The sequence below is a fragment of the Plectropomus leopardus genome, chromosome 3, assembly GCF_026936395.1.
Source record: "Plectropomus leopardus strain MGB_pleo_1.0 chromosome 3, ASM2693639v1, whole genome shotgun sequence".
Classification (NCBI taxonomy): Eukaryota; Metazoa; Chordata; class Actinopteri; order Perciformes; family Serranidae; genus Plectropomus; species Plectropomus leopardus.
Window position 1 is genome coordinate 5,478,204 of NC_142178.1, and position 23,891 is coordinate 5,502,094.

The 23,891-nt window shown below is 39.7% G+C and overlaps 1 protein-coding gene and 1 long non-coding RNA gene across 2 annotated transcripts in view; one reads left to right on the forward strand and one right to left on the reverse strand.

The window, feature by feature from the left end:
* Nucleotides 1–249: 249 nt before the first annotated feature.
* LOC148189868 (uncharacterized) lies at nucleotides 250–1,262 on the reverse strand. The gene is made up of 2 exons (XR_015776179.1): nucleotides 934–1,262; nucleotides 250–856 (listed from the first exon to the last, which is right to left on the reverse strand). It is a non-coding gene; the product is annotated as an uncharacterized LOC148189868 (long non-coding RNA).
* A 3-nt stretch (nucleotides 1,263–1,265) lies between these two features.
* cdk2ap2 (cyclin dependent kinase 2 associated protein 2) overlaps nucleotides 1,266–23,891 on the forward strand; it is a 45,524-nt gene continuing 22,898 nt past the window's right edge. The window contains exon 1 of the mRNA XM_088075417.1: nucleotides 1,266–1,289. The gene's annotated coding sequence lies outside the window, so the exon portion shown is untranslated. The remainder of the gene's footprint in view (nucleotides 1,290–23,891) is intronic.

Sequence of the window (23,891 nt, forward strand, 5' to 3'; positions counted from 1 at the left end):
ATTCTGATTTTTTAAACTAAGTTGAACTACAGATGTTACACAACTGAAGTTGTGAAATGGAGCACTGAGATAATTTGATTATGCTGTATTCTCTAGCTCATTTAATTACCATGAATGTGACAATCTGACCTCTTTTATAGGTCAAAATCTTTTGGGGAGTCCCTTTAAAACAGGAAATCTCAGAGCCAATGTTGTTACGGGTGGTGTTTAGAGGCTCAAGTGCAAGACAACAAGACACGGCAACAAGCGGAGTTTTACGAGTGTTTATTACAGAATAGACTTTACAAAACCAAAATCACACACGACCAGCACAAGGTAATACCTAGCTAGGAGGGTGGAAATGAAAACGAAAACTGAATTGTCGAATAAGTTCAACCAGAACACGAATAACACAATTACAAGCTTAATACTGACTGATGAAAAACTGAATGAAGCTCAGACACGACAGCGCGTCTGAATTAAGAGCCTCAACACAGGCAGAATGGTCAAAGACCAGAAACACAATTTACCTACCACTAATTCATTGCACACAGAATTACCAACTGAAGGGCTACACGCCAAAAACACACCAAATAAATGCTAGCAACGAAGCTAACCTCTTTAACAAACACTTATCTGAGTACCAGCGGAGAATAGGGAACAAAGGTAGGGGTTGGGCAGGTGGGAAACTGGTGGTGACGAGGATAGGGATCCGGCTGATCGACGTGGCGGAAAGCAACAGTGGAAGCTGATCCAAGGGATGTCCTCGGATCCAGGGAGAGCTGGTGGAAGCTGCGGTGGTGATCCTGGGGAGCCTCTTTGCTTGGCTGGAGTTTTGGCTGCTACGGCGTGTCGAGGTACGGTGGAGAATCCAAAGCTGAAGAGACAGAACACAGGTTTAGTTGCTGGAATTCAGATAAGGAGCTAGAAGTGAACAAACGAACGATGACTGACTAGAGACTGTTCACAGTCTGGCACTGAGAGAAGGTCTGGCTCTGCATAAAAAGCATGCAGGATCACTGCAGCCGCTGCTCAGTCACAGGTGTGTCTGCTCAGGCTGATTAGGATCAGCTTCACCTGTGCGCATTCCACGTCACCACCAGTGCTCACGCCCACCGAGAGAAAAGGGAGAGAAGGGAGGGGGAAGGAGAGAGGGAGCACAGCCACTACCTGGAGCCACCAGTAGCGGCCGTGACAAATGTAGAAGATTCCAGGGATTTGGAGATGATTTCGGAGAGAACTATTTAACATTACTCGATGGCCTGTTGCCGCTTTGAAGAGGCTGTTAAGTGAACACCACATCGAGCACGGTAGGACTGAACTTTACACACGTGGGTGGAAAGCAGTGGTCAAGGACAGCTCTAACAGGTTGTGCTGAGTTTTTGTTTGTGGACTGAGGCAGTATGTGACTCAATACTAGACCACTTTTAAGCAGCTGGAGAGCTTTGTATTTAACTTCTTTCAATTTGCACAGCATGACTTTTCTTTCTTTAGTTCTTTCTTTTAATTTTTTACCAATTCCACAAAACGGCTGAGGATTTTTTTCATTTTGTTCATAGAGTGCAGCATTCGTAGCCTCCCCCTTTTCTGTTTGTCACCCCACTTTTTTGCCTTTCGTGGGTAGCTTGGAGCGGGTGGAGCGCATGGCCTCCTCCTTGCTATTAGTGACAGGAGAGACATTTGAGACTACTTTTCACAGCCAGAGGATGAGGCTTCAGCAGCAGTCTGGCAGTGGTTTGGTGCTGAGCATGAGGCAACAAGGGTAGGAGGCTGAACAGATTGTCCAAGTCCCTAATGGATGGTTTTAAACCATGGCCATGTTGCTGTTATTGCCTCACTACTGTGCCAGTGCTGGTGGAGGGACTCTTCAACTCCTATTGACACCATGTATAACGCAACATTATTGACATTGTAGGAAATAGTATAATAATGGCAACTGATATATTAGAATCAGAATCAAAGAAAAGTAAGTAAATAGAGTAAGATATAAGATAAAAATGTAGAAGCAATATAAAATATAAAAATAGAATATAAAGAACAAAAAATGTATGTACAAAAGGTGCAGTGGAGGCATTGTACAGTTGTGCAGAAGTTAAAGTTGCAGTGCACATATCTTCAGTTTAAATGAACCCACACTGTGCTTTGTAACCTGAGAAAGTCAAGTCCAGTGTGCGTTAATGTAATGCATAAAAACATATTTAGCCCATAAAAAGTGATGTACAAAAACAACATAATGTCTTCAATCACACCACAGTACCCAGCCATATGATTTGCTTTATGTTGTATTTGGTTTTTAAATTGTCCCATTTTTGGGGGGCCTGTATACCAGTCACCTGCCCTCCAGCCCCATTTTTGTCATGATGATGCCAAATTGATGTGAAAAAAAATGTACAATCTTGTACAATCCTTATTTTGAGTAATAATAAATTAATTTGGTGAGCCACAGGTTGCATTCATGTGATGCTGGAAGGTCATAGTTTCTGAGTTAGGAAGTTGTTGTTTCGACTTTGTTGTGTTCGTGTGCTTTGAGATTGTAAAGTTGAAACAACATGAAAGCTACAAATTAGATGGGTTGCATTTAAACACTACGAGCGTTTAAATAATAAGTTGATAGTAGGTTTCAGTTTCAGTTTTATTATTATTATTTATTAACATTACTTATGTTGTATTATTTTCTTTGTTATGTTTGATCTATTAGATCTTTTATTTTTATTTTATATTTTTATATTAACTCTAGGTCACTCCTAGGCTTTTTACAAACAGAATATGAATCGTTATTTTGTCACACAGAGTCATGTCACTGGAATGTGACCTTTGCCATTACTTTAAAAAGCCTGATGTTAGAAAGCATTTTCAGGAATTTGTGCAGTGGAAATGAGGCTTTAGACATGATTTTTGTTTTCTCAGCAGCAGTAATACAGTTGAGTAGTGATGGGCCTTTCACATTTTGAAAAGATGTTGGTGTGTGGTTTGATTTAAAATGTAGACATGCTGGTAGGATTAAATGAATGGCAAGCCACTTTTATTAGCAGTCTCAGACTGAGAGTTTTTGAATAGAGGATTTGACCTTGTGTTTTAAGGCCAGACAAGGTAAGACAAGTAGGTAGGCTACAATATTTCTTTTCAACAGCACCTCACTAACTTTCATAATTCGAGTGACTTTTATGGAGGTGTGTTGTTGACTATAAAACACCAGATACTCATTGTATAGCATACAATCTTACATCATACATTTATTTTATTAGATTGTTTCTAATTTATTTCAGGCTGTGGCCTAGGAGAGTTGGCAATTCGATACCTGGCTCTTCTGGTCTGCATTTCAAAGTATCTTTGGGCAAGATATTGAATCCCCTCTGAGTTCTTAATGGGCTAAAAGAATTACAACCCTCTTGAGTTTAAGCTTGAACCTAGCCCGTCTCACATCATCACAAAAAAAACAACCTGAGCACGACAATGCCCTACCCCCAAAATACCACTAGCCGGCTTCTAACCGAGCCACACTGCACGAGCCACATGCATCTCCAGTGGAAAATTGATCACCTTGGTGGATCACTGACTCTCCACACTTATTTCCATGTCAGATAAGCTCTCGGAGCCTGGCTGCTTCCTGTCTTTCGCTCACTCTTTCTCTCACTCTCTCTCTCTCTCTCAATTCAAATGCTTTATCGGCATGAATGTTTGTAAAACAATATTTCCAAAGCCTCAGATACAATTAACGGATGATGCAAATAAATACAAGAAAAAAATAGATGCATAAGAGCAAGAACATTTTGTTTTGTGTTTGTGTGTGTGTGTGTGTGTGTGTGTGTGTGTGTGTGTGTGTGTGTGTGTGTGGTATGTCTATTGTATGTTACAATTGATGAGTAAGCCTCCTATTCAGTAGTGAGACACACACTCACATCGCTCTTTATTTCTTGGTGTAAACATACTGTGGGTTATACAACCGTAGGCTGTAACTGTAATTAAAAGGGATAAAAGTTTATCATGTTTGGAGAGAAACAGGAGTTATGTTACTTCAGCAAACCATTTTGTTCATTTTCGTCTGACGGATTAAACTGCAGAGGCGAACAGTAGAGGCCGTGCTGAGTTAAACCGTCCTTGGGGTCTTGGCCTAATCTTTTCCAGGAGCCTCGTTCCTTGATGCAATTCCCCAGTGTCCCAGCAGCAGGTCTGGTCAGGCACAGTCACCCAATTAAGCAAACCCAACCAACTTCAGCATAAAATTTTCAACAGTTGAATACATCTGTGAGTCCAAACGCAGCCAAAGACATCTATGACAACATCTAAATAAGAGAGTTCTGGCCATGCTAGCAGTGTGGCTCTGTGGGGAGGGAAATGTTTGTCCAGACTGAAATATCTCAACAAGTTTTACATGGATTGCCAAGACATTTGGTACAGACATTGATGTTAATCAGACAACAATGACTCATACTGACTTAAATGATCCCCTGACTATTTCTTAAATGAGAATATGAGGTGGATGCTTTTCTTTAGAGAATTACTATCTATCTACTACTGTCAAAGTACAATTATGAGGTACTTTATATGAGTTACTTTATCCTTCTATTCTACTAGCTTTTGGTGACCAATATTGTACTTTTTACTCCATTACATGTATTTGATACTTATAATTTCTGCACATTGATGAATTACATCAGTAAAAGTGAAGTTCACAATGTCCTGATTGCAAACTTTGTTCAAAATATTTTGGGAATTAACTAAAAACTATTAATATTTGGATCATTTAGAGTGTGACAAACCCCAAAATCACTCTCTCCATGTCTTTCAAAGTCTCTGTGGTGGCCGTTACATACTTTCAAAACGGCAGACACCCATAACTTTTCTTTAGTTGGATACCATATGGTAAATCAAAATGGCTTTTGTAATTAGTGACAGATTGCATATTTTTTTAAGCCCAGAAAACAAATGGATTGGACAGATTGTGTATACTACTGTCTCCCCTAAAAATGACACATTTTGAAATACATTTGTGGCACTCATATCGCTGTCTATCAATTATAACAACTATAAATTAATTAACACAATATTTTTCCAGGAATATTTTGTGCCAAAAAGAGACTGGCCATTTGGTGCTGCAGCCAATATTAGATTCTTATCCTACTCTCTTTTCTGCCATTAAAGAGCAAGCATTCATAAATGATGGTGAGGCTACAAATTTTCGGGGCAGCTGTGGCTCAGAAGGTAGGACACCCACACCCCTCATTGGTGTGTGAGTGTGCGTGTGAATGTTTATTACTTCTGATGAGCGGGTGGTACATAGAATAGTTGCTTCAGCCACCACTGTATGAATGTGGTGTGAAAGGGTGAATGCTGACTTGTTTTGTTAAGTGCTTTGAGTTGTTGATTTACAATGGACATCAGTTTTTGTGGTGTAGCATAGTATGTTGTCCTGCTAAGGGGATTGCTGCCATCAGGGAGTGCCATCTCCATGGAGGGGGGCGTACTTGGTCTGCAACAGTGTTTGGGTGGGCGGTGCATTACAAGTGGCATCCACATGAATGCCAGGACCCACGGTGTCCTGGCAGAACATTGCATTGTAACGAGATGATCAGTGTTGTTCACCTCATATGCCTGGTTTCAATATTTTGGCTGATTGTTGTATATTAAGTTACCATTAATTAAATTATGTGAATTCCCTCAATAAACCTGAGTATGTAATGCACAACATCTTCACAAAAATAAATCCCATTTTACACCATCGGTCAGTTTTTTTTTCTCCAAAATCAACGAAAGAGAAAGCAAGGCAGAAAGGCAAACAAGAATTAAATTTTTTTTTTATTACTAAGAAAACTTTTTTTAAAAGGACACATTTTTTTTTTAGATTAGTTGGAAATCAAATGCAGTAATTGTGATGGAAAAAGGGGAAAGCTATTACAGAACAGAACATTTTCTGTCTATTTTCTTCATGAGAGGAGATGCCCTGCACCTTTCCGCAAATTGAGCCCTTCCTGTAACACTTAAAAGTTTCCACCTCCACAAAAGAGAGAAGAGAACTTCCCTGAACTGCTCTCACATTAGAGCTGCAGGTGAATCACTGAGACTTACATGACCTGATACCAATTTGACCACGCTGTCCCTGATCGACTTTGGACCTTGAGCCAAAATGGAAATGTGGATAATGCTGGATAGTTGGTGTAAGAGCTCGTGAACTGATAAAGGTCAGTCTGACCAGTGGTGCCAACACAATGGCATTTACATAACATCAGTGCACCAGCAGTTGCATGAAAGACAGGATGATGGGACAGAGGCACACAGCACTCTAAGCATGAGTCAACCTTCATTTGATTGTGTAAGCACCGACCTGCAGTACATTTGGCCATTATGAAAATGCCACATCCAAGTTTCTTATCTTTGTGATGATGGAAAAGAGACTTGCAGCCGCACACACTTTTATCAAATTACCCGCGTTTTCGCCTTGCATCCAGCCAAGCACAGCTGCCAGGGGTTGTTTGTGCTTCTCTGGTGGTGGATGAGTGCTTTTACCTTTGTGTCACACAGGTGCTTCTAATTCTGAAATAATTGTGACAAAATTATAGTGTTGACACGTCTGTCTGAGAAGAACAGCCACTTACAGTGAATGAAAAAATATCAGCGCACAGAGAACTTTACTCGCTGTAGTTTGAATAATTTTTGAGTCAATGGGACCTGCCATTTCCTTTTACTGACATTAAAGGTGGAGGCAGTGATCCTGGAAAAAGGTGGTTGATTTTTTAACTGAACCCAAAGAAAAGTCATGTGTTAAATTTTACTGCCCCTTTTGCTCTGTCACTAACACAAGCTTTCATTTGGCTGGAATACTTTTGTGTAGGTTGGTCTGAAGCTGAGCCTGTTTTTGTTTCCCATTTACAGTTTCAGGACTGTATATGAACACCAGATGTTTTTTTTCAACACACACACACACAGAGAGAGAGAGAGTGGACAACTCACAGGCTATGGATGGATATTTGAATTTGAATTGTATGGAATGATTTAATTAATTAATTAATTAATTGGCAAAAACTACAGTAATTATATATATAATAATTATATATAATTTAGTAATTATATATGATACTTTTCATCGTGGTAACACATCTACTTTTGGCTGGTAATGTGAGACTGGCAAGCTGCAACCTCTGGTGCTAAAAGTGAAGCCAAGCGAATAGCCACTTGAGGCTGGTTCCAAAAGAAAGTCAATTCCCTAAGTGCTCCAGAGACATTTTTTGGTTGGCTGACATGGAAGTTAGTGTCAACCTGGTACCCTTGTCAAAAAGCAAATTGGATGTTTCCATTGGATTTCCCTCTGTGGCAAACAAATGTTCATGATACTTACACATTTTGTAAGAGTGTAACAGCAAACTAATCTTCTAATATGAACACCACTTTTATGATTTTTTTAAGCATATATGCAATTGCCAAAAGTAAAAAGCTAACGCTAGGCTATAGATGAACTGCATCATGGTGACATGACTTAACATCGCCACCACAACGAGGCTATGAGGCTGTGAGGCTGCGAGGCTGCGAGGATGCGAGGCTGCGAGGCTGCGAGGATGTGAGGCTGCGAGGATGCGAGGATGCGAGGCTGCGAGGCTGCAAGGCTGCGAGGATGTGAGGCTGTGAGGCTGCGTTCAGCCCGATGGCATTCTGTGTCCTCATCTGTCCTTGTTAGCAATGTCATGCCCTCATAGCCACTTGTTAGTAACCCCCTTTATTAAGACATAAAAACTTCAAAATTCACGAGTGGGGTATTTACAGATGTATTTTTCATCACAGAACAAAACATGAAAGTCTTTAAAACTTGTGTTAATCAGAAACCTTTTTTCAGTCACCAAAAACACATTAAAAAAACAATTGCATTCAAGAAGAGGAAACCAGGACTGCTAAAATGCTAACTCATTTTTTGCTAAGTCTCCAATATCTAGATCTACTCCAGGTGGTAGGAGAGGATCAGTTCATCTGGATTCTTCTCATATAATGTATCTCCAATGTAGCTCCTTTGTTTTTATCCAGTGATCCATGATGTATGTGTGCAACCAACCCATCTGTTGAATTCTGCACACTGCATAAAGGTAAAGCACTTTGCACCATACACTTAATATCATGTACTTTATGCCACACAGTTTACATTGCTACTGTTAATACACAAGGGTCCTCTGTATGAGGGACTACAGATGTACGTAAATTTGTTTTAATTTGTATTTTAAACTGAGATTCATTAATGTGCTGTCTCACTTTTAAATTAACATTAAAATAAATAAATACATTTCCAGGTTTTAGGACTCATTACAGGGCCACTCTATACATACCCATGTTAAAATGCCAAACTTTACAGCAGAAATAAACAAAATGCAGCCTGGTACACAAAACCAGTTTTGGTCTTTATAGCTACTTTTCCCATTATTGATAACTGAACAAGGAGTAAATTTTAATATAACTCACGTGTTTAAATGTTATTAATTCTCCAATTAATATATTATATAAGGGCGTGGTCACTTTGAGTGACAGATGAGTGGCATCTTTAGACTAGTCATTACCACAGCAACACTGTTAGTCAGGTAACATGAACATGGCATAACTCCAGAGTCAGAGTATAGGTGTAACGCCATTGGTAACTATTTCAGTGTTGTCATTTGATGAAAGTTAATTGTATTTTTTTTGATTGCCTAAAATCTGTTTGTACTAAAAGACCCTCTAAGGAGTCGAATGTTCAGTTTTTCCTGTGAGTACATTTTGTTTAAATGATTTTAAGCCCATTTTTTGCTGGGAAAAAAAGGCACTAGCAATAGCATTATTACAGTTAACTATAGCTTTTAAATGCTGTTTCTACCCTTGCGCCCAAATATGTTCAGTTATGTCTTTAATAATCCAAGACAGCCCAAATATGTTCAGTTATGTTTTCAATAATCCAAGACAGCCAAAATGCGAAACTCTAGGCTTCAGAACAGGAGTCGTCAAGCCAATGGGTGACCTCATGGTGGTTACTTACAGTAACAATCTATGGAGGCTGGTGCTGTCAGTGCACTGAAATCATGACAGGAAAATATAATTCATTTTCTCTCAAAATATCCTTGAAGCTTCTGACAAACTGTCAAAATCAAGCCATCAAGAGTGAAACTTGATGCCCCAAGCTACCTTGTGCACTCTACTCAAACAGTAAAAAATAGCCATGGCTGCTTGTGACTGATAATGTCTGGTCACATAACGCCCCCCTGAGCGGGCCCTAGTAACTTTATGTTACTATTCCTTGGGCCTATATAATTCTGGCGCTTTCAAGGCCAAACATGTTCTCTGTTATGCTGGGTTGTCATAGGTCAACCTTTGGAAGCAGGAATTGAGTTAAAAAAAATGTCACTAGTTGAATAGCTGTGTTAACCTGTGTTTTTTCTGTACTATGTCATCCCACATTCATGTTCCTTTCATTTGAACTTTGATGACTGCTTTGACAGAGGAATTCAACATTCATTCTTTTAAGGCACATGAACAGAAGTTGGTGTGTTGGCATACATGAAAAAAAAACATTAGAGGAAGAATGAGGAACTGGCTGTGATCATGTCAGGAGTAGAAAGGGAAAGGGAAGTATGTTTAAAGGCCCCTAAAGGGTGTTTTCTTTATCAGCATCATCACCCCCACATTGGTGTAAGAGTGACTGTGTGTGAAAACACTGACCCTGAGAAAACAGCTGAAAACGGTCTTGTTAAAATGGATTTAAAAAAAAAAAGACATCAAAAGAAAAAAACCACAGAGGACCAGGAACAAACTTCAGCAACTGACGGGGGTTCCCCTCCGAATGTTGCTGCTACTGCTCTGACCAAGCTCAGACTGACTGGTCTGGCATTTCTGGCAAATACCAGATTGGCCGGCCCATCCCATTGTGGGCTGCAGGCTGTCACCAGAAAATTGTCGAGAGAAAAATTAACAGAAAGAAAGATCTGCTGGCAGCGGCCCACATGATGCTGGGATAGCCCATCTGATTAGGGGGTTACACAGCCCCAAACATGCAAAAAGTTACCTGTGTAAGGCAGTTGTAGTGGTACCGGCTGTGGTCACCTCCCCCCACAGCTACATATGGATTGGTCCATCATGAAATGTCAGAGGTCAAGCAGGAGCAGTCAAGCTGGAAGTAAATAAAATCTACCACCCCGCTGGTGAGAGGCTATCTGTACTACCTTGATCACCAATACTGAGCCTTCTCCGTCCAGTACTTCTCCCTGGTAGGTTGGCAACTATTGTGGTGGCGGTGACTCTTCACACCATTTGCACAGTGCACTACATGGACAGCAGTTGACATTAATACCATATTACTCTTTACATGTGATCAAAAATTGTGTGTGTGATGTAATAAATAAGTTTCTTACTGTTGACTTTTGCCCGCCATGTTTATGCATTTATGACATGAAATTGTCAATTCGTGTTTTATTAAAATAACATTGTTATCAACGTTAGTATACTTACGTTGCATGCTTTATAGTTCAAAGTTCGCTTGCTTGCTACAACTAATAGAGGTGTATGCTAAAAAATGCAACTACTAAAAGTAAATGATAGCTACAAGGAACAAAATAGCGAAATAAATGATTTTTACCGTAAAATGTTTTCACTGTTTCCATGCTTTCCGCCATTTGCAATGCCCTGAAATGTCATGTAAACGTCATGCAAACGTCATGCAAACGTCACAACTTGGCAACTTGGGTATCATAGAAATTTCCTACTTTACCACTCGTAATTCCGACTTTGGAAGGCTGTTCTTGTGCTCATAGCTCCTAAATATGATATTGCCGATGCCCATTGTTCTGTCATGCTATGTTAAATTGTTAGCCTTATTGCAAGGGGGGGATTGTTGATTTACCAAAAGATGAAGGAAGAAATGTTAGTTATTAGTCATAATCAATTTATGTTGATTTGACCCTCTGTACTTCAAGGTGACATTTGATGCACCGTCGAAGCTAAAAACAAAAGCAGTCTTGCTCATACATTTTGTGCGTGATTTTGGTATTCCTTCTCTTAATCCAACTTATTCTTTAGGGCTAACAGATATCATATTTTCAGTTGGTCTTATAGTGCATAATAGCTTCTTAAAAGTTTACATGTACAAACTGTGAAAATGTACGTCGTATGTAATGCATGTAATGAATGCATACAAAATACATTTGAAGTGGGGTGTATTACCAAGATATGTGCATACATATAGGCCATATCCAAGACACATAAGATGATCATGTCATACAAATGCTGAATTAAGGCACTGGCACCTTTTTGGTCGAATTCAGGCATTGAGCGCCTTATGAAACTAAGAGTAAAGATGCCAATTTCTGTCAAAGTTATGTTGTCTGTGGGCAGTTCTTGAACTCATACACAAATTGGGATTCAGCAACATTTGCATCAGACTCTGATGGCAGTTGGTGGGTCGGCCAGTCATTGTCAATCAAATCTGATCAAACCACATCCACACAGTCCTTATGATGCAGGTTATTTCAGCCCCATTTGAGAATCCTAGGTCTGCTTAAAGGTAAAACCTTAAAGGCTTGAAATGTTCAGTTTTCAAGAAGATGGCATGAAAACACTGATTAAGTTAAACTCTCTTTTTAACTTTAATTGTGGCATATTTAATCATGAATATTTAATATAGAGAAATAGCTGTCCCTGAAGATTTCAAGGATATAACCGCTCATTACCTAGAATGTGTCATTACAGGTGTTTTCATATTTGTGTGGGGAACAACAGTGGAACCAAGGGAAGGAAGGTCAGATTTTTTTGTGCTTTTCAAGCTTTACTGTAGTGTTTTTACAATTTTCCACATTTCTACAGAAAAACATTCAGCAGCAATAAAACGTTTAATAGAATAACTATTAATTTGAACTGAAGCTCTTCGCTTTTGTTCATTAGACCAAAAAAAGCCATTTGAACTCGTTTTCCCCAAAGTTCTCCATTTCTCACACCTATGTGTGCAAAGCTTTCTCTAATGTCACTGTGGCCTGTGACCTGCGATATCACTAGGGCTGCACCTTACGATTATTTTTTCGATTAATCAAATAATCTATCGATTATCTTTTTATTGATCTAACTATTATTTTTTTATTACTGGATTAATACAACTACCAATTTACCAAAAATAACATTTTAAAAAGCTGCACGACATCATTCCCCAACAAAAAAATAGCCCAGTCTTAACTGGTAATCTGTGTTTTACAGTCTGATATAAAGTCTCTCCAAAATGAAATTAATGCAAGAGCTTGTTCCACTCAAGGAATGTAGTGCAATCTACATTTAACAATCCAACAGCAAAAAAAATAAAAAATAATCGAGCCACCGTTTCTCTAGATGTGCTGCAGCTGACACGCAGCTCAGACTCGCCTGACAAGCACTGCTCAGGGCTGAGGTGTGCATGCTCTAACTTGATAACATGAGTGCCGAAACAAAAAACATCGCGCCCGGTGCTGCTCACACTCCCATGATGCGCGCCGTGTGAAATGGGGCGACATGTCGATGCACGTTAAGTGAATCGGCGTATTTACAGAATCGATTGCGTCAACGTGTCGCCCCAGCCCTAGGTATCACAGCTAACAAAAAAAAAAAAAAAAAGAAAAGAATCTCGTGCGTCGGGTGGCTCAGTGGATAGAGCAGGCGCCCCATTGATGAAGGCGGTGTCCTTGCTGCAGCGGCCGCGGGTTCCATTCCAGCTCGCGGCCCTTTGCTGCATGTCGTTCCCTCTCTCTCCCCCTTTCACGCTATCAGTCTACTGTCCTGTCTAATAAAAAGGCAAACATACCCAAAAAATAATCTTAAAAAAAATAATCTTTCCTCTCTTCTCGTTCTATCCCTTCAGGGATCAGGAAGGGTCATTGCTGCAAGGAGGACCTGCCTGTCCCTCCTCTGCTTCTTCTCACCTCTGCTGCTTCATGCACTTTAACAGCTCTCAAGATGTGTGGATGGCTCAAAAGGTGCCACACACCAAATCCTCTAAATAGAAGAATAGATCAGACAAGTTAGTGCCAAGCAGACTCAAGTTTTGCAGCCTAAGGGCGCTTTCACACCAGAGCTGTTTGGTCCGCCTTAAACGGACAAGAGTTTGTTTCCTTGGATGGTCTGGTTCGTATTGGCTGGTTTGAAAGCTCAAACAAACTCTGGTGCAGACCAAACAAGCGACCTCTGGACTGCCTGAAAACGGGGGTCTCGGTTTGCTTCCAAGTGAACTCTGGTTCTTTTGTGATGTGAATGAAAACGAATAAACCACAGGACTTTATAATAGGAGAAATGCGATTTTAGCAGGATTTCTAAAGCTGAACCAATAATAAATCCATCTGCTGATCATGAAATATTTCCGCGATCTCATAGTTGATCCTGACAACAGTCAGCCCCACCGCTACGGGCACGCGCAGCATTACAGCAGCGGTGGTTGTTACTATCAGTTATCGTTATTATCATTATTAACAGTCAGATGCCCCTGCTAAGAGAAGTTTTAAGTTATAAGTTAAGCTTATTAAAACAATAGGACAGGAATGTCTAACTGGCCTCTCTGTCATCAGTGTCACTGCAGAACTCACTCAGAAGCCGTCATATAAATGACCTGATTAACGATCTCTCAGCAGGTGATGCAGACGTGTGTCTCTGTAGAGCATCCAGCAGCTGCTAAAAAATGCCTGTTTTATAGATATCTGTAGTGGAACATATATGCAGAGTTTATAGAGTTCTGTGATTTGTCTTCTATAATGTGTGATCATAACAACGAAGCAATTATGATCGCGCGCCCACAGCGGCCCTGATAACGCGATCGACGTGCAGTCTAAAAATAGCTGCCTAATAATACTCACTATCAGTTTCACCATTTCTTTACGAGCTCTTTGCGACACGTGCTGCATGGACTATTGTTAGTCACATCATTTGAATTCCCCACGTGGGTCCTGATGAGACAGGATGACAAACGCAAAAACTTTCCAATCAACAGTCACCTGTCAGTCAGCACAACCTCATATTTACTCCTCTTGGTTTGTTTGACAAAGTGCAGTGTGAAAGCGAAACCAAACCAAACCGCCCAATCCTGATGTGAAAGCACCACAACTTTCCAAGGAGAATAAAGCAGAGTTAGCGCCAAACTGCTAACTCTCAAAGAGTGGTTGGCCCCGGCTTTCATGTACTGTCAGACATTGCACAATAAAGCAACTTTCCCTCCTCTCACGGACCGATAATATAACATCTGGGCACAGCGTTAGTACGATTCTACAGGCTAAGCAAGACTGAACTTTTGTCAGCTGTGATTTGATGCTATTCAGTGAGTTATTGCTGCCATCTTGTTGTAGTAAGGTTACTGTGTAGTTGGATTTAAGAAAACTAAGCTGATGTTCGTTTGCTAATGCTTAACACAGTCTTATACAGTCTTACTAACCTTGGCACCTTTTTACAACATAGATCTTATGCAAAATACACATACACTCTTATTTGACTTTTAGCATAACTGAACTCAAAGAGGGAACTCAAAGTTCCTTTGTTCTGACAGACTACATGTGGTCAGGCAGAACCTCCTTCCATCTGAGCCCATGTTTAGCCTTTGTAGTTTTTTTTTGTAGTTATCTCTGTCGTCAATCATTTTGTCTTTGTGTTCTCTCTCTCACACACACACACACACACACACACACACACACACACATTCATTTACATCCACACTTAGTTACAAGTTAGGATACCTTGTTGTGTGTTTATTTATCTTGCTTTCTTTTGAATAAATGTTTTTTATTGCTGAGTCCGGAGGCAATATGTTTTTGGGTATGGACTGATGGACAATAGCATCCCTACTTCCTGCATCCCCGCTAAGTGTATGAATGATGATAAACATGAACATATAGCGTAAAGATTATTACAACAGTGTATGCATTTTTCAGTGCTAAATTCACTAATAAAACTTTATAATAAAAATAACATTTGTGATACTTTAATAGTCATACTAAAATTCTGTCCTGCACTACAAAACTTTCAGCCCCCATAGCATCAGTGCTATGTGCACAAACAGTCAACATACACCTCTAAACAAGCACAGGACTTTCACCCAGGAGACAGGTAATCAGGACCAACAAACAACAACACTGACTGCAGCGTTTGAGGTAAAGCCAGGTGTTTTTAGTGAGAAGCATGTCATATGCTGGCTCCATAAATTGTCACTCAGTCATCAAAACTTTGAGCACTCCTACTGTATTTGCTTTGGGCTCTGCTAGTAAAGATTTTCAAGACACTTAATTTCACCCCTTGCCTGCTTCTGAAAACCTGCATACAGTCAGCTGCTCAAATAGCCTAATCTTTTTCAATCTCAACAAGCATGATGTAGCTTGCCGGGGTCCAGACCTTTGAATCTGCTGGCTCAACTGAGTTTGAGTTGACTGATTATGAAGGAGGATGGAAACGGAGTGTAACCAGTTGAAAATTCTGTCTGATATCAGGCAACAATGGAGCTAGATGACGGACAAATCTGAATCTGAATTCTGAATCTGCTCCAACATAACTTTTGTAATAAGCAAAGTATGGATCTCAGTTTAGGTTAATTTTGCTTTCGACTAGCGCTTTTAGTGGGGGTCGAGCTCGGTCGGGCTCGGGCTAAGTATTTTCTGTGATGGCGTCAGATGGGCAGTTCCTTGAACACTCTGCACTGTTGCACTCTTCATATGCATCTTTACTATGTCGGTCCTAATTTGTCCCTGAGATGTGAGTAACGTTATGCGGTTTCATATATATGCAAGTGACAACCACTACTGAGAAAGTTAATATAATAACAGAGTTATACACTTCAAAGATGTGTGAACACAGCCTAAAATACACTGCTCATTCATGCCACCCTTTCAGCACAAACGAATCATCAGGAACACAAATGGAGTTTCTGCTCTGTTATTAGAGGCTGTGACAAGACAAGGACGAGTAGAATAATTACTGTTCTGTTCATGATTTCAACACATTGACTGTACCAAATCAATTGAAAGTGTAGGAGATAAAGACGCATTATTAGAGAATGTGCTTGTCAGGTCCAAGTGTCAACACAACAGTCAATACAGTGCAAAACCATCAGTTCTCCACTATAAAGTGGGTAAGTGATTGACATGTAGTGTAATTAACAGCTGCACAAAACAGAAACGGAGCAGTTGAGTCTTTATTTGGCTTTCAACTTGTACACTGTTTGCATAGAGCAAAGTTGTCAAAGTAGTAGTACTCTTCTTGTCTCAACACTGGTTACAGTTCTAGCATGACTTAAATGTAAGACATGAACAAAATCCACACTGCTCATTCTGTGCAAACATGATAACAAAGCTCAGCTATGAGGCGTCCAAAGTCTTTTTACTGTAGAGTGACATTGTCTTTGTGTGTCTGAATGTGTCCAAGCTGAGCTGCGGTGGGAGAGATGTGTACTTGGATAACCTCCTACTCACAATCCAGTAATTGCTTAACTTTTTTTTTAAGTCATGACATGTTTTTTTTTTTTTTTGCCATATTTTATTCAGGAAAATGCAACAGAATAGTGTACAACACAAGAGCATCGAACATAGGCATTCTCCGCATTTTTCCCCATTTTTCTATCCCGGCTCCGTGCCTCATGGTCCTTCTGTCCACCCTCCCACAAACCCCCTCTACAAGGGACAACCTAGTTGTTGGTGTGGAAAGCAGGAAAATAATAATAGTACCAAAAGTAAATAAATAAGCACATAAATAAAAATACATTTTAAATAAGTAAATAGGAGAAAGTAACTTAGTAAGTAAAACAGAATGTACATACACAAATAGACATAAAATACAAGTGCAGTATAAAAAGTAGAATAGACTTAGAGTTTTAAAAAGAATAATGATAATAATAATAATAATCATAATAATAATAACAATAAATAAAAAATAAATAAATGAATGAATGAATGAATGAATGAATAAATAAATAAATAAAAAAACAAAAACAAAGAAAAGCTAAATGAGCAAATATATAAATGACTATAGAGGCCAGGACTACTGGTACACCACCTATTATGGCTTCCACCTCCATACAGGTGCATGAGATGAAGGTGGGGGACAGGACAGGATGGGACGGGCGGCAAACAGGCAGCAGTTCATCAAATAGTTGGCAAGACAACAGACAGGATTGGAGCATAACATTACTGAAAAAGTCATGACACGTTTTAATGGTGTTTTCTGCACCTGGGTTAGAGTACTGACACAGCATTTATATTGGGCTATTTACCCCCATCCCTAAGTCATTATGGATCCTACTGCGTGCTGTGATTGGGTAGTAAGGGAGAGCTGCGTTAAACGTAATGCCTTACAATTGAAACACGCACATTTTCTCTTGCTATGTAAATACCATCATGAAATCATCATATCAGTATTTGGCCAGCCACATTGGATATTTACACCCCAGGTGCAAATAGCATTGTTGATTACAGACACGTGCGTGCTAGTAGCATCTGCTTTTATTTGTAGCACCTCTCATGCCCACTTCCACCTACACAACACTCATACTGCTATAATAATATGTATGTGTATGTGTAATTTTCGGGTAACAATGACAATGTATATTTGATTTCATTCTCATAATAGTTTGCATGGCTATGAGGATTTATTCCTAATTGTTGTGCAACCAAAAAAACAATGTAAAGTCACAATGACATCTTGCAACTGGGGGGGGTTAAGTCAGATTTTGGTCACTTGTGCCTGCTGTGTGAATGAAGCTTAAACAGATGTGTAGTTGAGATCATACTGACGGTTGAGTTTTAAGGTGGGCATGGTCTGAACAAGGGGGAAAGAAGTATTGAAGGGGACATTGTCCCCCCTGCCACTTTATACTTCTGGCCCAACTTCACTTTAAGTCACGGATGGCTGGAGTGATCCCATTGCAAGGTGGTCTGATTTGATTTATTTTTTAACACATGACAGTGGCTGATGTTGTTACATTGTGAATCTGTGTGTGTGCCATCATGACAAAATGTGGGCCTTGTGACACCTATTGTTTAGTGGCAACTACCACAGAATGTGTTTTGAGTATTTTGCTAGGTGTTTGCTTGTCTGTCTGCGTGTGGAAAGATTTCCTTTTTTTAACGTGACAACATTGCAACTGTGCAAGATACAGTAATCTTCAAATTTGACACAAATGTTTGAGTGGGCTTAAGGATGAAGTGATTAGATTTTGGTGGTCAAACATCGAAGTTACGGTGACATTGCATTTGACCCATTCTTGTCAAAGTGATATCTCAAGAACACCTTTAGGGAATTTCTTCAAATGTGGCACAAAAGTTCACTTGAACTCAAAGGTCAAGGTCGCCTTGACCTTGCATCTGTTTCATGGTTGTGAAGGCAGTATCTGAAGATGGCCTTGAGGGAATTTCCTCACCTTTGGCACAAGTCCACTTGCACTCAAGAATGAACTAATTAGAATCTGATGGTCAAAGGTCAAGGCCATGGTGACCTCATAAAACAGATTTTTGGCCATAACTCAAGAATTCATGCACTATAGTTTCACACACATGTGCAATAGGATATAATGATGAAGTTCTGACATTTTATATCCAAGAGATCAAAGGTCAACTCTGACATAATAATGTTCTGCAAAAACAGTTCTCTGGCCATCACTCAACATCATACATCAGGAACAGAAGGGGAGACATTTAGTCAGATACCGAATTGGTGACACTAATCTTTGGTGTCTATCTTGAAACTGTGCTGATTGTAGAGATCTTCTGTGCTGCCAGGGAAAGATGTGTGTGAAGTGTCCATGTTTTCACAGACATTGATGTAAACTATAACTGCATCTAGACTGGTGTGTGTGGAGGCATACAGATGCATGGCGGTAATTCTAGTCTACCCAGGTAAATGATTAAAAATGACTATGCTGTTGAGTATTTATTTATTTATTTGTTTATTTATGAGTGATAGTTCCTGTAACTTTCTGGTTTGTCTCCTGTAACTGCATTTGAGTTCACATGGCTGCTGTGCATGACCGCAGAAAAAAGCACATGTTGTAGCACAGAGGGGAAAACACACAGGATTTTCCAACAGGACATCATAAGTATAAATGCGGCAGAAGCTATCAGTGAGTAAATCTATCTTAACACTGAGGATAAAGTTTTCTCAGGTTATACAAAGTAACGGACCAATATCCAAATTCAATAAAGCAAACATCTCTCATTTAAGCATGAGCAAAGGCTCATTTACATATGTGGCCAACTTTGAAGCTGCCTTTCTTCACTTCAGTTTTTTTATCTCACTGTTTTCTTGCCGAACATTATTGATGGATCACACAGGTTCTGTATGCTCAACCTGTCACATGCCTGTGTCATTTCTTTGATTGGGTAGCTGACAGTTACACTGTGGGAACCTTTGATGTGCCAGACTTGACAGTAGTTCGATGGATAAAATTCTTTTTATATGACTTTCCTTTGCCATGAGAGCGTGCTCCATGTTGAACCTTACAATGGCCTCTAAGCTGTTCTAGAACCACTGCAAACCACAGCCTCTCATGGTCTATCACTTATATGCATTTTTAATCATGTTTCTATCGGTGCAGCTTTATTCAGTCTTTTTAATATTTGTTGTTTAGATGTATTTGTTTAACATGTTTAAGCATGTTAAACAAATACACCGGTTAGAAATTTGACATCCAAATCTCATTTTTGATCACAAATGGCAGCCAATCAGAAAGCAGCAATTTGGCAGGGATGAATAGGAACAGGAGTATATATAATCCTTACAAAATGTTCCTGTGTAAAATAAAAGCAGTTTGAAATCTGAAGCTACAGGAAGAAAAGTAGAAAGATATGTGTCCCACACATAAGAAGTGGGACATTAGTTAATTTAGAGCATTAAACACTTAAAGTCCGTGTAAAGTGAATTCACAGATTTGTTTCAAAACACATAAATATAAATGTTTGACACTGATTGTTGAAAACATGTTAGGAAGACCCTTTACTGTATAGTACTGAATTGTGGAGTTAAACGGTTGACTGTTTTTTCACCGCTTTCCTGTTTTCACCCAGCATTTTCAGATCATGGTTTTGAGACCTTCTTTTACATACTTGCCAAACTCAGAGCACATTTTAATTTTCGATTTACACTGACTTTAATTTCCTGCACTCTGGTGAATGAAATGCCTTTTTCACCACTGAAATATAATGTAGTAAGTCCCTAAAGCACTTTTTGTTAAATATATCAACACACTTATAAGCAGGGTTGGAAATGAACTTCTTTTTTTCACCTGCCACTGTAGCTGATAGATTCCAGAATGAATGAGCCAAACAATAGATTGCCTTTTGTTTTTTGTTTTTTGTTTTTTTTCTGGTGAGTGAAGCAAATCTAGTAGCCACTTGCATATTTTACCAGCATTTGGCTGGTGGCTGGTGCTAATTTCCATTCCGATCATTTTCCCTTCAGTCTTCCTTTGTGTGTTTTTTTGATGATGTAACCTCTTTAAATGTGCATGTTGCACCTACAGTATGCACGTCAATGACACAGTCATTCATTATAATTAATTTATCAATCCCTCATGTGTATTACACAATCTTTCTGCTCACATTTAAAATAATCTGCAAATTCAAAACACATCCCACATATCGGAGATCTCTGAAATGTTGAGAATAAGTTATTATATTTTGGAAAAAAAAAAGCTGTGTCCTGTAGTCTGCTGTGCTATTACTCTGCGCTCTAATTTCTCTTCAGATGTCTGACAGACACAGAGTCCTGCACCGTTCTCTCTCTGTCTATAAAGCTTTGCTGCTTGTGGTTTTCTAACATTTCACTCACTGAAGTAGGAGAGCTTTCTACTTTATTCAGGTTAAGAGAAACATAGCCGTTCGAAAGAAAACAAAAACTGCACGCAAGCCTTGTCTTAAGCAGGGACAACACTGTCTGGAAAAAAGCTTAAGATGATGGTGGTGAAAGTCTAATGCAAAGGCTTTTTTAGATAGTCCACATAGGTCTGTGTCATGCACGCGCACTCTGTCCATCTCTCCCTCTCTCTAATCACCCCCCTACACTACATCTACACTACTCTCATAAATGGCCTACACAGACTCTGAATGACAGAAACCCGTCGTAGTGATGGAGAACTTAAATCCCTGCATATAGTTGTCCGTGTGGAAAAGGTAGGCTTTAAGAGTCGGGGCCATTGAGGAGGTCTAAATCGGGAGAGGGCCGTGAAAAATGGGAGTCTTCTGGGAAAATCAGGAAGGTTGGCAAGTATGATCACAGGCCAAGCAACTGTCCTGTTTTGAATGGTCACTGCACTACAAATGACTTAAGTGGGTAAAGGAAGAAGGCAAGTTAAGAAAATCCAACCCACTCTCATTACGAACTTGTCAAATACCACTGTTTTTGCAGAGATATGTGTTTTAATAATGTGATATGGGTTTTTTTCTATACCCTACCATGTGCCTCTTTTGCCTCTCTGGAAAGTGATAATCTTCCCTTAACAGCTCAAACAACACACTCTTATCAGTCTCAGAAGAGCATGTTTACATTGTACCACCAATTTTACCACCTGATGGATCTCTCATCATACATCCTACAGTGTAGTAAATAGTTTTAGATTGTCACTTTAGTCTCCTGTGCTGCACACATAATACCTGCCGTACCTTTAAAGGGCCCTGTATTTCAAACCTCTCTCGCCTTCTCTACTTTCTCAATGAAGCCATCAATAATCCATTTTCAAGAGAGAGTCCTTGCCTCGAGTCCTGATCAAGAAAAAGAGAAAGTGAGATGATTGTCTTGATAAAGCTGATAGATTTAAAGACAGAAGTCACACTGAATCGAACATAGTCTTCATCTTACATTGATTGGCTGTTTTCCTCATCTTGTTCTTGACTCATAAGTTTCATTTTGAACCACTCACTTCTCATCATTGTCCCTCATCTCTTTCCCTCGCCTGAGGCTACAGAGGAGTCTTCTTCCTTTAAAAGGCAAGAAAAAAAGTTTAGACAGATCGCTTCACAAGACATCTCTACATCATAAATTTGAGAGGAACCAAGAGAGAGGTTTAGACCAAAATATTCCTCTTCTAAATGCAGACAGATCTGAAAATCACAACATAAAGTATAATAAGACATATACAAACAGATTATTGGATGTAACGGACATATCAATTGCAACTCATCCAGCTTTTCTTAATTCACCTGCCTCAAAGAGCTCCTCTTGTCCTTGTGTTCCCGACCACCTTACACAGTCTAATTATATATTCAAAATAATGTTACCAAAAAAAATTGCAGGTCATTTTCAATTTTTATTTTATTTTTTTGCGGGTATTTTTTTTGCGTGTTGTACAAATTTCTTGCTAATATTTTGGCCTGTTCTCATTAAGTTGCTCATTGCCTTGTCCCACATGTTTTAGAAAGAAATCCAAACCAATTTGCTCAGGTTTCAAATAGTTGAGCGGAATACTGTATGTACAAATTTAGGTGTGTTACTTTCTGTAGGAGAATGTATGGTTTATGAGAACAGCCTGCACATTCACACACTGGGGGCTTAGGCTACTGTACGAGCTGCCGCCTTCTACTCAGTTTGTAAACAATCACACACACTTACACAGCCATCGCAAGCAGTGTAGTATCTTGCCCAAGCATACTTTGACATGTGGAAGGGAGGAGGGATCAAACTGCCAACCTTCCAATTAGAAGACAACCTGCTCTACCTCCGAAGCCATAGCTGGCGCAATTACTGACCAAATACCACTTTTTTCCTAGAAAGCTGAGAAAATGCATTTTTGTGAAAGGGAGTCTGTCAAGCAAAACAGTGATTTGAATGTTATAATTTTGCCTTCAATGACATAAAAGACATCTGAAAATTGTATTACAAATGTGTGTAAATATGCAAAGTACAGCACAATGCAACAAATTATGGCCCCAGTTCAGAGAGAGAAAACCCACAAAATAGAACCGGATTCCTATTCCATTATTCCTAGCTGCCGTATTTGGGCGACCGGGCCTGCTTTGAACACTGTCATTTTTTCAAAGTAAACTCTTTGGACCCCGCAGGACACTCAGTCAAGAGCATGAGATCCATGAGAGTTTCTTCCAGCGTCCAATGGCGAAACTGGCCAGTTGACCTTCTCCGTTTTTTGGGGGGGCATTTTATAATCACCTCCGTACAGATCACTCTGCTCTCTGATCCCGGCTACTCCACTTCATGTTTTGACCTACCATCTTTTGTACTACAACTACGAATCCTAGCAGCCCCAGAATTACACACAGGCCGTGGCTGAGTGGATAAAGCAGGCCCCCCATGAATAAAGGCAGTGTCCATTGCCGCAGCGGCCTCCCGCTCAAGGCCCTTTGCTGCGTGTCGTCCCCACTCTCTCTCCCCCTTTCACGCTGTTGATCTGTCCTGTCTAATAAAAGGCTAAAATGCCAAAAAAAAAATCTTTAAAAAAAAAAAAAAAAAATTACACACAGGGACTGGAGAGCGCCCCTTTGTGCCAGCCGCCGAAAACACACTTTGTCGTATATACGTCAATGGCTCTCAATGAGTTAATTATTTTTTTTCAAAAACAGATTATCATTGAGCTTCGAAATAATATTAAATTATTAATAATAAATAACTGCAACATCAAATATGAAACAATTCGAAAACCAAATGTTGACAGCTTTTACAACATAATAGAGAAATGCTGGCTTGCTGTTTTTCTACACGTGACGCACACGTTTGTCAGCAGAAAGAGACAGTGAGGATGGTGTTTTGATGATTATATTGACTCAATACAACTTTTTACTGCAGTTTAAAAGTCGCCCTCCGGGGCCAGAGATGAGGAAATACAAAGACGTCTGTTTTACTCCAACTTCCCTGCTTCCCTTTCAAAACAAAACCCCTCTGACAGCGTCTCTGGAATCACGTCAGTTGCTGATACAAGGCATTTTATTTTGAACATTTACAGGACCGTGTTGTCGGCTGTGCAGGAGTTTGCACGACTTCATAAA